We start from the raw sequence: 918 nt of genomic DNA, 5'->3' as shown, positions 1-918 counted from the left end.
TATGTAATAATTTAAATTAAAAATATAATAATTAATTTGTAATAAATAAATTTTTTTTAATAAGAGAATACAAACATTCATATTTACAGAATTAATCCATAAAAAATAATTTGTTTATAAAATAAGTAACTATTTACAAACATGATTTATATAAACAATTAATAATATGTTTCTTGAAATTANAATATTTAAACATTAACTTTAACGACATTTATATTTTTTTAATTTATAGAAAAAATGAATTTAAATTTTCTTTCGATAAAATATTTATTGTACTTTACTAAATATGATTTAGTTAATTTAGTATATAATAAAATAATATTAAAAATTAAATGAAATCACAACTATTTTTTCTATTGTAAAAATATTCGGACACTTTAAAAATGTATAGTTAAATAACTAAAATAATAATTTATTATAATATTATTTTTATAAAAATTAAATTGATTTTAATATCTTCTTAATTTTATAATATATTTTGGGCATTGTAAAATATTAAAAATTATTTTTTGTTAATAATTTATCCTATTATTTTATTTTTATTTTAGATCAATTTGTTATTTTTTCTTTAGTATATTATGATTTAGTATATTATGATTTTTTATCTACTTTATAATTCAATTATGTAAAAATGTTCATATCATGCAACAACTTATTCGTTATTTTAATTTGACAATTTAAATTTGCAATATTTGTGAATTACAATAAATACTTTAGAGAAAAATAAAATTTAATTCATTTCTTCTATAATTAATAAAGATATTAATTAAGTTATTAAAATTAAGCTTTGATGATTATATAAAATTATAATGATAATAATATTAAATTAATATAAAATATTTTATAACTTATGCTATCTTATTATATCCATTTTGTATTTATCAGTGTTAACAATATTTTTTTAAAAAATCAAAATTT

This window comes from Apis dorsata, unplaced genomic scaffold (genome assembly GCF_000469605.1).
Source record: "Apis dorsata unplaced genomic scaffold, Apis dorsata 1.3 scaffold_109, whole genome shotgun sequence".
NCBI classification, from domain to species: domain Eukaryota; kingdom Metazoa; phylum Arthropoda; class Insecta; order Hymenoptera; family Apidae; genus Apis; species Apis dorsata.
This window is presented reverse-complemented; position numbering follows the sequence as displayed.